This window comes from Oncorhynchus tshawytscha, linkage group LG30 (genome assembly GCF_018296145.1).
Source record: "Oncorhynchus tshawytscha isolate Ot180627B linkage group LG30, Otsh_v2.0, whole genome shotgun sequence".
In the NCBI taxonomy this organism is placed as follows: domain Eukaryota; kingdom Metazoa; phylum Chordata; class Actinopteri; order Salmoniformes; family Salmonidae; genus Oncorhynchus; species Oncorhynchus tshawytscha.
The window spans coordinates 31,487,326-31,502,704 of NC_056458.1; the positions used below are offsets into that span (position 1 = coordinate 31,487,326).

The following is a 15,379-nucleotide window of genomic DNA, read 5'->3' on the forward strand; positions in this document are numbered from 1 at the left end:
TGGTTCTCGGCTGCATCGTGACATCGTTTTATATCACTTCACTGCAGCGTTACGTCAAAGGGGCAGTCCTTAGAAAGACATTTATCCAACTCAAATGCTTCACGGGACAGATATGGCAAAGCAATCGCTGAATTTGTCTTGATCAGGAGGATCAATCGATTTTACTATGTAAAAGTATTATCTAATTTTCTTTACTTTTACATATTTTGAAGATCTGAATGTTATCAGATCTTCAACCAAAACTAATATTAGATAAAGGGAACCTGAGTGAAAAAATAACAACAATTACATACTAATTTAATTTATTTCATTAACAAAGTTATGCAACACCCAATACCCCTGTGTGAAAAAGTAATTGCCCTTAATAACTGGTTGTGCCACCTTTAGCTGCAATGACTCCAACCAAACACTTGCAGTTGTTGAGTATCTCACGTCACTGTGGAGGCAGTAAAGCATTCCTAAACCATCACCAAAATGCTTGACCGTTGGTATTAGGTTCTTACTGTGGAATGCAGTGATGGTTTTCGCCAAGCATAACTTATTTATTATTTAACTAGACAAGTCAGTTCAGAACAAATTTTTATTTACAATGACTGCCTACCCCAGCCAAACCCTAACGAGGACGATGCTGGGCGTATTGTCCGCCGCCCTGTGGGACTCACAATCATGGCCAGTTGTGATAAAGCCTGGAATCGAACCAGGGTCTGTAGTGGTGCATTTAGCACTGAAATGCAGTACCTTAGACCGCTGCGCCACTCGGGAGCACAAATATGGGACCCATGTCATCCAAAAAGTTATCCTTTTGACTAATCTGACCATAGAACATTCATAAAAGATTCTTGATGATCATCCAGATGCTTCCAGGAGTTTTTTGGCAAACTTTAATCACTTTTTGGTTGAAAATGGTCCCATTATGTCTATTGAAAATGGTCCCATTATGTCTGGTGAAAACCTAACACTGCATTCCACTGTAAGAACCTCTGTAACGGATTTCCTCCTCTTCGTCTGAGGAGGAGTAAGGATCGGACCAAAGCGCAGCGTGGTAAGTGTTCATGATGATTTTTAATTCAAACTCAGAACACTAAACAGAAAATAACAATGTGAATTTACAAAACCGAAACAGTACCGTGTGGCCAAAACACTCACACGGAAACAAACAAAAGTGAAACCCAGGCTACCTAAGTATGATTCTCAATCAGAGACAACTAACGACACCTGCCTCTGATTGAGAACCGAACACAAAAACCAACATAGAAAAACAAACAGACTGCCCACCCCAACTCATGCCCTGACCATACTAAAACAAAGAATAAACAAAGGAACTAAGGTCAGAACGTGACAACCTCATTCCAACGGTGAAGCATGGTGGTGGTCGTGTGATGGTTTTGGGATGCTATACTGCTTCAGGACCTGGACCACTTGGTTTAATAGAAGGAACCATGAATTCTTCCCTGTATCAGAGAATTCTACAGGAGAATGTCAGGCCATCCGTCTGTGAGCTGAAGCTGAATAACAGACGGGTCATCCAAAATGTGTTAAAAAGCAACACATTTGACATTTTGGAAAGTCCAGACCTAATCCCAATTGAAATATTGTGGCAGGACTTGAAAAGAGCAGTTCATGCTTGAAAACCCACAAATGTCACTGAGTTATAGCAGTTATGAATGCAAGAGTGAGCCAAAATTCCTCCACAGCGATGTGAGAAACTGATCAACAACTACATGAAGCATTTGGTTGCAACAACCAGCACAACCAGTTATTGATTATAAGGGGGCAATTACTTTTTCACACATTTATATTTGTAAACTCAGGTTCCCGTTATCTAATATTAGGTTTTGGTTGAAGATCTGATAACATTCAATTTGCAAAATTTGCAAAAAGTGGTTTCCTGAGTGGCGCAGCGGTCTAAGGCACTGCATCGCATTGTTGCGGTGTCACTACAGCCTGTGGTTCGATGTGTCACACCCGGCCATGACCGAGAGTCCCATAGGGTGGCGCACAATTGGCCCAGCGTTGTCTGGGTTGGGGGAGGGTTTAGCCGGAGGGGCTTTACTTGGCTCATCGCACTCTAGTGATTCATTGTAGCGGGCTGCAGGCTGACTTTGGTCGTCAGTTGAACAGTGTTTTCTCCGACACATTGGTGCAGCTGACTTCTGGGTTAAGCCAACAGGTGTTAAGAAGCGTGGCTTGGTGTGTCATGTTTCAGACGACGCATGACTTGACCTTTGCCTCTCCCAAGCCCGTTGGGGAGTTGCAGAGATGAGACGAGATCTTAATCATGAAGTAGGGAAGGAAAAGAGGGTAAAAAAATATAGAATAATATGCAAAAAACAGAGAAAATCAGAAAGTGCGCAAATACTGTTTCAAGGCACTGTAAATACATAACTTTTGTCAGCTCAACTTTAACATGATTTTTGAATGATGACCTCATCTGTACCCCACATACTACCGTTTTGGGTCACTTAGAAATGTCCTTGTTTTTGAAAGAAAAGCCATTTTTGGGGTATTTTTAAAATAACATGAAATTGGTCAGAAATACAGTGTAGACATTGTTTATTTTGTAAATTACTATTATAGCTGGAAACGGCTGATTTAAAAAAAAATGAATATCTACATAGGCGTACAGAGGCCCATAATCAGCAACCATCACTCCTGTGTTCCAATGGCATGCAGTGTTAGCTAATCCAAGTTAATCATTTTAAAGGGCTAATTGATCATTAGAAAACCCTTTAGCGTTCATGATAGCACAGCTGAAAACTGTTGTGCTAATTAAAGAAGCAATAAAACTGGCCTTCTTTAGACTAGTATCTTTAGAGTATCTGAAGCATTAGCATTTGTGGGTTCGATTACAGGCTCAAAATGGCCAGAAACAAAGAGCTTTCTTCTGAAATTCATCAGTCTATTCTTGTTCTGAGAAATTAAAGCTATTCCATGCGAGAAATTGCCAGGAAACTGAAGATCTCATACAACGCGGTGTACTTTTCCCTTCACAGAACAGCGCAAACTGGCCCTAACCAGAATAGAAAGAGGAGTGGGAGGCCCCGGTGCACAACTGAGCAAGAGGACAAGTAATTTAGAGTGTCTGGTTTGAGAAACAGATTCCTCACAAGTTCTCAAGTGGCAGCTTCATTAACATAATTGCAAAAAGGTTTTCCAGTGATCAATTAGCCTTTTAAAATGATTGACTTGGATTAGCTAACACAACGTGCCATTGGAACACAGGAGTGATGGTTGCTGATAATGGGCCTCTGCTCGCCTATGCACATTTTCATAGACAAAAAATGTGCCTTTCTTTCAAAAACAAGGAAATTACCCCAAACTTTTGAACGGGAATGTATCTGCAAGGTCCCTGAGTTCAGCAGTGAATTTCAAACACAGACTCAACCACGAAGACCAGGGAGGTTATCCAAAGCCTTGCAAAGAAGGGCACCTATGGGTAGATGGGTAAAAATATTTTAAAAAGCAGACATTGAATATCCTTTTGAGCATGGTGAAGTTATTAATTACACTTTGGATGCAATACATCCAGTCACTACAAAGATGCAGGTGTCCTTCCTAACTCAGTTGCCAGAGAGGAAGGAAACAGTTAAGGGAATTCACCATGAGGGCAGTTACAGAGTTTAATGGCTGTGATAGGAGAAAAATTAGGATGGATCAACAACATTGTAGTTACTCCACAATCCTAACTTAATTGACAGAGTGAAAGGAAGGAAACCTGCAAAGAAAATATATTCCAAAGCATGCATCCTGTTTGCAACAAAGCACAAAAGTAATACCACAAAAAAATGTGGTAAAGCAATTGACTTTTTGTCCTGAATACAATGTGTTTTTTGGGAGAGAATATCAAATACAACACATTACTGAGTACCACTGTCCGTATTTTCAAGTATTGTGGTGGCTGCATCATGTTATGGGTATGATTGTAATCATTAAGGACAGGGTAGTTTTTCAGGATAAAAAAGAAATGGAATGGAGCTAAGCAGGCAAATTCCTAAAGGAATACCTGGATCAGTCTGCTTTCCACCAGACACTGGGAGATTAATTCACCTTTCAGCAGGACAATAACCTGAAACACAATGCCAAATCTACACTGGAGTTGCTTACCAAGAAGACAGTGACTGTTCCTGAGTGGCAAAGTTACATTTTCGACTTAAATCTGCTTGAAAATAAGTCTATGGCAATATTTGAAAATGGTTGTCTAGCAATAATCAACAACCAATTTGACTGAGCTTGAAAAATGATGGGCAAATATTGTACAATCCAGGTGTGTAAAGCTCTTAGAGCCTTACCCAGAAAGACTCTCAGCTGCCAAAGGTGATTCTAACATGTATTGACTCAGGGGTGTGAATATTTATGTAAATGAGATATTTCTGTATTTCATTTTCAAAAAAAGTCTGAAAACATGTTTTCACTTTGCTATTTTTTAATTTTACCAGCCAAGTCAGTTAAGAACAAATTCTTATTTTCAATGACAGCCTAGGAACAGTGGGTTAACTGCCTGTTCAGGGGCAAAACAACAGATATGTACCTTGTCAGCTCGGGGTTTTGAACTTGCAACTTTCCAGTTACTTGTCCAACACTCTAACCACTAGGCTACCCTGCCCTATAGTGTGTGTAGAAAAAATATACATTTGATCCCTTTTGAATTCAGTCTGTAACAACTAAATGTGGAATAAGTTAAGGGGTATGAATACTTTCTGAAGGCACTGTATATGTACGATATATATATATATATATATACGATATATATATATATATATATATATATATATATATATTGTACAAGTCAAGTTTGGACAAGTCAAGATTGGACACATCTACTCATTAAAGGGTTTTTCTTTATTTTTACTATTTTCTACATTGTAGAATAATAGTGAAGACATCAACATGTTGAAATAACATATATGGAATCATGTAGTAACCAAAAAAGTGTTAAACAAATCATAACATATTTTATATTTGAGATTCTTTAAAATAGTCAGCCTTTGCCTTGATGACAGCTTTGCACACGCTTGGCATTCTCTCAACCAGCTTCACCTGGAATGCTTTTCCAAAAGTCTTGAAGGAGTTACGACCTAACCTGAGCACTTGTTGGCTACTTTTCCTTCACTCTGCGGTCCTACTCATCCGAAGCCATCTCAATTGAGTTTGGGTGATTGTGGAGGCCAGGTCATCTGATGCAGCAATCCATCAACCTATTTCTTGGTGAAATAGGTATGTTGGGTCATTGTACTTTTGAAACACAAATGATAGTCCCACTAAGCGTATTGCTGAGAATGCTGTGCCTTGAATTCTAAATAAATTAGACAGTGTCACCAGCAAAACTCCCCCATACTATCAAACTTCCTCCTCCATGCTTCACGGTGGGAACCACACATTCGGAGATCATCTGTCCACCTACTCTGCGTCTCACAAATACACTGCAGTTGGAGCACAAAATCTCGAATTTGGACTCATCAGACCAAAGGACAGAGTTCCACCAGTCTAAATCAAATGTATTTATTTAGCCCTTCTTACATCAGCTGATATATCAAAGTGCTGTACAGAACCCCAGCCTAAAACCCCAAACAGCAAGCAATGCAGGTGTAGAAGCACGGTGGCTAGTAAAAACTCACAAGAATGGCCAAAACCTAGGAAGAAACCTAGAGAGGAACCAGGCATGAGGGGTGGCCAGTCCTCTTCTGGCTGTGCCGGGTGGAGATTATAACAGAACATGTCCAAGATATTCAAATGTTCATAATTGACCAGCATGGTCAAATAATAGTAATCACAGTGAACAGGTCAGGGTTCCATAGCCGCGGGCAGAAGAGTTGAAACTGGAGAAGCAGCACGGCCAGGTGGACTGGGGACAACAAGGAGTCATCATGCCAGGTATTCCTGAGGCATGGTCCTAGTGCTCAGATCCCCCGAGAGAGAGAAAAAAACAGAATTAGAGAGAGCATACTTAAATTCACACAGGACACCGGATAAGACAGGAGAAATACTCCAGATATAACAGACTGACCCTAGCCCCCCAACACATAAACTACTGCAGCATAAATACTGGAGGTTGAGACAGGAGGGGTCAGGAGACACTGTGGCCCCATCCGATGATACCCCCGGACAGGGCCAAACAGGAAGGATATAACCCCACCCACTTTGCCAAAGCACAGCCCCCACACCACTAGAGGGGTATCATTCTACTTCCGGCGCCAACAGAGATGGCTGCCTCGCTTCGCGTCTCCTAGGAAACTATGCAGCATTTTGTTTACATGTTTGTTTTTTTACATGTTATGTTTTTTTACATATTATTTCTTACATTGGTACCCCAGGTAATCTTAGGTTGTATTACATACAGTCGGGAGGAACTACTAAATATAAGAGCAACTCACCATCATTACGACCAGGAATATGACTTTCCCGAAGCGGATCCTGTGTTCTGCCTTCCACCCAGGACAATGGATTGGATGACAGCCGGCGACCCAAAACAACAACGTCGTAAAAGAGGCAAACGAGGCGGTCTTCTGGTCAGGCTCCGGAGACGGGCACATCGCGCACCACTCCCTAGCATACTACTAGCCAATGTCCGGTCTCTTGACAACAAGGTTGATGAAATCCGAGCAAGGGTAGCATTCCAGAGAGACATCAGAGACTGTAACGTTCTTTGCTTCACGGAAACATGGCTCACTCGAGAGATGCTAACGGAGTCGGTGCAGCCAGCTGGTTTCTTCACGCATCGCACCGATAGAAACAAGCCTCTTTCTGGTAAGAAGAGGGGCAGGGGGGTATGCCTTATGATTAACGAGACGTGGTGTGATCATAACAACATACAGGAACACAAGTCCTTCTGTTCACCTGACTTAGAATTCCTCACAATCAAATGTCGACCGCATTACCTACCAAGGGAATTCTCTTCGATCATAATCACAGCCGTATATATTCCCCCCCCAAGCAGACACATTGATGGCCCTGAACAAACTTTATTTGACTCTATGCAAACTGGAAACCACATATCCTGAGGCTGCATTCATTGTAGCTGAGGATTTTAACAAGGCTAATCTGAAAACAAGACTCCCTAAATTGTATCAGCATATCGATTGCGCAACCAGGGCTGGTAAAACCCTGGATCATTGTTATTCTAACTTCCGCGACGCATATAAGGCCCTCCCCCGCCCTCCTTTCGGAAAAGCTGAAAACGACTTTGTTGCTCCCTGCCTACAGACAGAAGCTAAAACAAGAAGCTCCCGCGCTCAGGTCTGTTCAACGCTGTTCCGGCCAATCTGATTCCACGCTTCAAGACTGCTTCGTTCACGTGGATTGGGATATGTTCCGTATTACATCCAACAACAACATTGACGAATACGCTGATTCGGTGAGCGAGTTCATTAGAAAGTGCATTGACGATGACGTACCCATAGCAACGATTAAAACATTCCCAAACCAGAAACCGTGGATTGATGGTTGAAACTGAAAGCGCGAACCACTGTTTTTAACCAGGGCAAGGTGACCGAAAAAGAACAGTGTAGCTATTCCCTCCACAAGGCAATCAAACAAGCTAAGCACCAGTATAGAGTCAAAGCAGAGTCGCAATTCAACGGCTCAGACACAAAGAGGTATGTGGCAGGGTCTACAGTCAATCACGGATTACAAAAAGAAAACCAGCCCCGTCGCGGACCAGGATGTCTTGCTCCCAGACAGACTAAATAACTTTTTTGCCCGCTGTGAGGACAATACAGTGCCACTGACACGGCCCGCAACCAAAACCTGCGGACTCTCCTTCACTGCACCTGATGTGAGTAAAACATTTAAACGTGTTAACCCTCGCAAGGATGCAGGACCAGACGGCATCCCCAGCGGCGTCCTGAGAGCATGCGCAGACCAGCTGGCTGTTGAAGACAAACAATGTATACGAAATGCTTCAGTCTGGTTTTGGACCCCATCATAGCACTGAGACTGCACTTGTGAAGGTGGTAAATTACCTTTTAATGGCATCAGACCGAGGCTCTGCATCTGTCCTCGTGCTCCTAGACCTTAGTGCTGCTTTTGATACCATCAATCACCACATTCTTTTGGAGAGATTGGAAACCCAAATTGGTCTACACGGACAAGTTCTGGCCTGGTTTAGATCTTATCTGTCGGAAAGATATCAGTTTGTCTCTGTGAATGGTTTGTCCTCTAACAAATCAACTGTAAATTTCGGTGTTCCTCAAGGTTCCGTTTTGGGACCACTATTGTTTTCACTATATATTTTACCTCTTGGGGATGTCATTCGAAAACATAATGTTAACTTTCACTGCTATGCGGATGACACACAGCTGTACATTTCAATGAAACATGGTGAAGCCCCAAAATTGCCCTCGCTAGAAGCATGTGTTTCAGACATAAGAAAGTGGATGGCTGCAAACTTTCTACTTTTAAACTAGGACAAAACAGAGATGCTTGTTCTAGGTCTCAAGAAACAAAGAGATCTTCTGTTGAATCTGACAATTAATCTTAATGGTTGTACAGTCGTCTCAAATAAAACTGTGAAGGACCTCGGCTTTACTCTGGACCCTGATCTCTCTTTTGAAGAACATATCAAGACTGTTTCAAGGACAGCTTTTTTACATCTACCTAACATTGCAAAAATCAGAACATTTCTGTCCAAAAATTATGCAGAAAAATTAATCCATGCTTTTGTCACTTCTAGGTTAGACTACTGCAATGCTCTACTTTCCGGCTACCCGGATAAAGCACTAAATAAACTTCAGTTAGTGCTAAATACGGCTGCTAGAATCCTGACTAGAACCAAAAAATTGGCTCATATTACTCCAGTGCTAGCCTCCCTACACTGGCTTCCTGTCAAGGCAAGGGCTGATTTCAAGGTTTTACTGCTAACCTACAAAGCATTACATGGGCTTGCTCCTACCTAGCTCTCTGATTTGGTCCTGCCGTACATACCTACACGTACGCTACGGTCACAAGACGCAGGCCTCCTAATTGTCCCTAGAATTTCTAAGCAAACAGCTGGAGGCAGGGCTTTCTCCTATAGAGCTCCATTTTTATGGAATGGTCCGCCTGCACATGTGAGAGACGCAAACTCGATCCCAACCTTTAAACCTTTAACTGAAGACTTGTCTCTTTGGTGGGTCATATGATTGAGTGTAGTCTGGCCCAGGAGTGTGAAGGTGAACGGAAAGGCTCTGGAGCAACGAACCACCCTTGCTGTCTCTGCCTGGCCGGTTCCCCTCTTTCCACTGGGATTCTCTGCCTCTAACCCTATTACAGGGGCTGAGTCACTGGCTTACTAGGGCTCTTTCATATCCCTAGGAGGGGTGCATCACTTGAGTGGGTTGAGTCACTGATGTGATCATCCTGTCTGGGTTGGCACCCCCCTTGGGTTGTGCCGTGGCGGAGATCTTTGTGGGCTATACTCGGCCTTGTCTCAGGATGGTAATTTGGTGGTTGAAGATATCCCTCTAGTGGTGTGGGGGCTGTGCTTTGGCAAAGTGGGTGGGGTTATATCCTTCCTGTTTGGCCCTGTCCGGGGGTGTCATTGGATGGGGCCACAGTGTCTCCTGACCCCTCCTGTCTCAGCATCCAGTATTTATGCTGCAGTAGTTTATGTGTCGGGGGGCTAGGGTCAGTTTGTTATATCTGGAGTACTTCTCCTGTCCTATCTGGTGTCCTGTGTGAATTTAATTATGCTCTCTCTCATTCTCTCTTTCTTTCTCTCTCTCGGAGGACCTGAGCCCTAGGACCATGCCTCAGGACTACCTGACATGATGACTCCTTGCTGTCCCTAGTCCATCTGGCCGTGCTGCTACTCCAGTTTCAACTGTTCTGCCTGTGATTATTCTTTTTTGACCATGCTGGTCATTTATGAACATTTGAACATCTTGGCCATTTTCTGTTATAATCTCCACCCAGCACAGCCAGAAGAGGACTGGCCACCCCACGTAGCCTGGTTCCGCTCTAGGTTTCTTCCTAGGTTTTGGCCTTTCTAGGGAGTTTTTCCTAGCCACCGTGCTTCTACACCTGCATTGCTTGCTGTTTGGGGTTTTAGGCTGGGTTTCTGTACAGCACTTTGAGATATCAGCTGATGTACGAAGGGCTATATAAATAAATTTGATTTGATTTGATTTGACTACAGCTCAGCATTTAACACCATAGTACCCTCCAAACTCGTTATCAAGCTCGAGACCCTGGGTCTGTGCAACTGTACCCTGTGCAACTGGGTACTGGACTTCCTGACGGGCTGTCCCCAGGTGGTGAGGGTAGGTAACAACATCTCCACCCCATGGATCCTCAACACTGGGGCCCCACAAGGGTGTGTTCTGAGCCCTCTCCTGTACTCCCTGTTCACCCACGACTGTGTGGCCATGCACGCCTCCAACTCAATCATCAAGTTTGCGGACGACACTACAGTAGTAGGCTTGATTACCAACAACGACGAGACGGCCTACAGGGAGGAGGTGAGGGCCCTCGGAGTGTGGTGTCAGGAAAATAACCTCACACTCAACGTCAACAAAACAAAGAAGATGATTGTGGACTTCAGGCAACAGTAGTGGGACAGTAGTGGAGAGGGTAGTACGTTTTAAGTTCCTCGGCGTACACATCACAGACAAACTGAATTGGTCCACTCACACAGACAGCATCGTGAGGAAGGCGCAGCAGCGCCTCTTCAACCTCAGGGGGCTGAAGAAATTCGGCTTGTCACCAAAAGCACTCACAAACTTCTACAGATGCACAATCGAGAGCATCCTGGCGGGCTGTATCACCGCCTGGTATGGCAACTGCACCACCCTCAACCGTAAGGCTCTCCAGAGGGTAGTGAGGTCTGCACAACGCATCACCGGGGGCAAACTACCTGCCCTCCAGGACACCTACACCCCGATGCTACAGGAAGGCCATAAAGATCATCAAGGACATCAACCACCCGAGCCACTGCCTGTTCACCCCGCTGTCATCCAGAAGGCGAGGTCAGTACAGGTGCATCAAAGCTGGGACCGAGAGACTGAAAAACAGCTTCTATCTCAAGGCCATCAGACTGTTAAACAGCCACCACTAACATTGAGTGGCTACTGCCAACACACTGTCAATGACACTGACTCTACTCCAGCCACTTTAATAATGGGAATTGATGGGAATGATGTAAATATATCACTAGCCACTTTAAACAATGCTACCTTATATAATGTTACTTACCCTACATTATTCATCTCATATGCATACGTAGATACTGTACTCTATATCATCGACTGCATCCTTATGTAATACATGTATCACTAGCCACTTTAACTATGCCACTTGGTTTACATACTCATCTCATATGTATATACTGTACTCGATATCATCTACTGTATCTTGCCTATGCTGCTCTGTACCATCACTCATTCATATATCCTTATGTACATATTCTTTATCCCCTTACACTGTGTATAAGACAGTAGTTATTTTTTTGGAATTGTTAGTTAGATTACTTGTTCGTTATTACTGCATTGTCGGAACTAGAAGCACAAGCATTTCGCTACACTCGCATTAACATCTGCTAACCATGTGTATGTGACAAATAAAATTTGATTTGATTTGATTTTGATTTGATTTGATTTTGCAGGTTTCCCCACTTACAAAGCATGTAGAGGTCTGTAATTTTTATCATAGGTACACTTCAACTGTGAGAAACGGAATCTAAAACAAAAATCCTGAAAATCACATTGTATGATCTTTAAGTAATTAATTAGCATTTTGTTGCATGACATAACTATTTGATACATCAGAAAAGCAGAACTTAATATTTGGTACAGAAACCTTTGTTTGCAATTACAGAGATCATACGTTTCCTGTAATTCTTGACCAGGTTTGCATACACTGCAGCAGGGATTTTGGCCCACTCCTCCATACAGACCTTCTCCAGATCCTTCAGGTTTCGGGGCTGTCGCTGGGCAATACAGACTTTCAGCTCCCTCCAAAGATGTTCTATTGGGTTCTGGTCTGGAGACTGGCTAGGCCACTCCAGGACCTTGAGATGCTTCTTACTCCTTAGTTGCCCTGGCTGTATGTTTCGGGTCGTGGTCATGCTGGAAGACCCAGCCACGACCCATCTTCAATGCTCTTACTGAGGGAAGGAGGTTGTTGGCCAAGATCTCGCGATACATGGCCCCATCCATCCTCCCCTCAATACGGTGCAGTCGTCCTGTCCCCTTTGCAGAAAAGCATCCCCAAAGAATGATGTTTCCACCTCGATGCTTCACGGTTGGGATGGTGTCTTGGGGTCGTACTCATCCTTCTTCTTCCTCCAAACACAGCGAGTGGAGTTCAGACCAAAAAGCTCTATTTTTGTCTCATCAGACCACATGACCTTCTCCCATTCCTCCTCTGGATCATCCAGATGGTCATTGGCAAACTTCAGACGGGCCTGGACATGCGCTGGCTTGAGCAGGGGGACCTTGCGTGCGCTGCAGGATTTTAATCCATGACTGCGTAGTGTGTTACTAATGGTTTTCTTTGAGACTGTGGTCCCAGCTCTCTTCAGTTCATTGACCAGGTCCTGCCGTGTAGTTCTTGGCTGATCCCTCACCTTCCTCATGATCATTGATGCCCCACGAGGTGAGATCTTGCATGGAGCCCCAGACCGAGGGTGATTGACCGTCTTCTTGAACTTCTTCCATTTTTTAATAATTGCGCCAACAGTTGTTGCCTTCTCACCAAGCTGCTTGCCTATTGTCCTGTAGCCCATCCCAGCCTTGTGCAGGTCTACAATTTTATCTATGATGTCCTTACACAATTCTCTGGTCTTGGCCATTGTGGAGAGGTTGGAGTCTGTTTGATTGACTGTGTGGACAGGTGTCTTTTATACAGGTAACGAGTTCAAAAAGGTGCAGTTAATACAGGTAATGAGTGGAGAACAGGAGGGCTTCTTAAAGAAAAACTAACATGTATGTGAGAGCCGGATTTCTTACTGGTTGGTAGGTGATCAAATAATTATGTCATGCAATAAAATGCATGCATGGGGATTTACTTAAAAATCATACAACGTGATTTTCTGGATTTTTGTTTTAGATTCTGTCTCTCACAGTTGAAGTGTACCTATGATACAAATTACAGATCTCTACATATTTTGTAAGTCGGAAAACCTGCAAAATCGGCAGTGTATCAAATACTTGTTCTCCCCACTGTGTGTATATATATATACGATACCTTTCAGTTAATCCAAGTAATGAAGATGATTACTATTATTTATATATCACTACAGTACTCAGCTACCAATGTGTTGCCTCATTCAGAAACCTTGACAGAAGGCAAACATTGATCATGGTTCATTTATGGTTGTATTCTCATATCCTACCTGAATAATCAAATAGAGCATGGAGAGATATTTATCAGAGGAAGAGATACTGTATTATTTGTATTATTGGGCTGAGACAGATGGAAGAAGATAAACTTTGGAAATGTTGGAATTCCAATATGGCTCCAAATACAATTTTATGTGTAGCAGTTGATTTTCCAGTTCTCTTAAATCATACTGTAAATTGTGTTTAGGATATTCTATCTTGAGAAATGCCACATATATAGAATATTTTGTTCTCTGTACCTAAGCTTTTTTTCCACTTGGTCTCACCTCAAGAGTAGGTTTCACATACTCAGTGGCTCTAAAAAAACAGTCAGAAAACAATGACTCATTTTATATCCTGAACAATTGTTTAAATTGTCTCAAACTACAAAAGAATAGAAGATATGAGTCATTTCTATGGAATGTATTTCTGGTATCGTGTAGCATGATAGAGTACTCAAACACCCAGACCTAAAGCATTACATTCAGTGCAGCACGCTAGTGCTCTAATAGGAAAGTAGTTTGAGCATGTGTAGATGCTGCTCCTCCTAGATAAATTGCAGATGTTTTATTGCAACTGGGACCACAGAGCGGGCACAAGACCAGCTGACCTTGGCTATATCCCTTTACAATGGGAGGAATAATACCAGGGATACAGACTGTTGGGTGAAGGAAGAGCTGTAATGAACAAGCAATGGGAGAATGGCAGAGTGGACAGAGGTGGTAGAAGCCAATGCTACCACATCCCCACTTTTTTGCCAGTTGTGCAACATTTTTGTTCCTTCTAACTTGGCAATATTGGAGAAAGCAATTGTTGTCAAAACATTCTATTTGCTACGATCAAAATTAGGAGTTTCACTGAAACAGGAATGCAGAAACACACTTTTAAGTCTTTTCCAACTAAGAGCGAAGAATGGGTGGTATCGGCAGTGTAGTGATGGGTTTGTTATCTCTCCCTGAAACTGGCCCTTTACTATGAACAGAGCTTGTTTTAAGAGCATCCAACTGCTTTAATTAGAAGACTTGAGTGCATTGACCCAAGGCAATTGGATGAGAAAAACAAACAAATTCTAGTGATTCATGTGTGTTTTAAATCAGTTTTGGGAAAACTACTTTGAAAATATAGTTTATCAAGCTACAAAGTACTTCACACTGGAAGAAGTTGAGCTACAGTTAAGAAACCCTTAAGAGAAATATAGTTTGTTCAACTGATTGTCATAATACAAAGGTAAGAAACATGACTGCAAGAACACATCTCTGGAGTCAGATGATAACAGTGCAGTGAGATCTGTATAACAGTCAGAGAGTGAGTGCATCAAGTTAGTCCAGTGGTCAGGGAGAGAGAAAAATATTTTTACCATGTCAAATTTGCCAAATATGTACTACACTACATGGCAAACAAGTTATGAACTACTGCAAAACACTACAAAGATTTAAATTTAGTTAAACTACCACCAAGCTACTGCAAAATAGAGTTAAATTGCTAGTTGAATTACACTTAGGAAATTACTCCCCAACACTGGTTTGAATATAAAGCATCATTCAAGAGAAGACTTTCTCGCACAATGAGGTTAACAAAGCCTTTTTTGGAATAAAATGAAATTATAACATTTGTTAGGAAATAAGACAGACTTGTCATTCAACAGGAGCCAACTGCCAGAATCAGATTTTGGAGTTTTTCAAAGATACCCTTCTCTCTGTCATCCTGTAATCTTATTTTGTGAGCTGCCTTCCATCGTCTTCTGTCATGGCCCTTAAAGTAAAATACCCTAACAAATATCTTCTTCAAAAAAGGAGACTGAGACGGGGTGCATGCCTTTTCAAGAAGTTGATGCTGTCTGTCTCACCAGTCTGGTACTAAAGAATAAATGGGTTGTGAGATTTCAAACATGTCATCAGTTGTTGTTGTTGTGGGTTTTTTTGTGACAAATTCTGAAGAAATCTGACAAATGTTTTCTTTGCTGAAGAGGTTATCGAGTCCAAAGCATATACAGAATTTGACACATCATTCAATATAATCTTATATTACTTCACTGATGAACAATTTATCTTAAAATGACTAATTCACTCATTCTGAGTACTCTTTTA

At 42.4% G+C, this 15,379-nt stretch overlaps 1 protein-coding gene across 2 annotated transcripts in view; it reads left to right on the plus strand.

Annotated features, from left to right (window-relative positions):
* LOC112228427 (galactosylgalactosylxylosylprotein 3-beta-glucuronosyltransferase 1) overlaps positions 1-15,379 on the plus strand; it is a 55,427-nt gene that overhangs the window by 15,660 nt on the left and 24,388 nt on the right. The gene's annotated exons all lie outside the window — the stretch shown is intronic.